This window comes from Arachis duranensis, chromosome 9 (genome assembly GCF_000817695.3).
Source record: "Arachis duranensis cultivar V14167 chromosome 9, aradu.V14167.gnm2.J7QH, whole genome shotgun sequence".
In the NCBI taxonomy this organism is placed as follows: Eukaryota; Viridiplantae; Streptophyta; class Magnoliopsida; order Fabales; family Fabaceae; genus Arachis; species Arachis duranensis.
In genome coordinates, this window is record NC_029780.3 from 67,592,673 (window position 1) to 67,592,938 (window position 266).

Here is a 266-nt window from a genome sequence, read left to right on the forward strand (position 1 = left end):
TAAACTCGCGATTGTGGGGCGTTAGTGACAGACGCAAAAGAATCACTGGATTCTATTCCGACATGATCGAGAACCGACAGCTGAATAGCCGTGCGGTGACAGAGCGCGTTGAACATTTTTACTGAGAGGACGGGACTGTAGCCATTGACAACGGTGATGCCCAACATACAGCTTGCCATGGAAAAGAGTAAGAAGGATTGGATGAAGACAGTAGGAAAGCAGAGAGACGGAAGGGACAAAGCATCTCCACACGCTTATCTGAAATT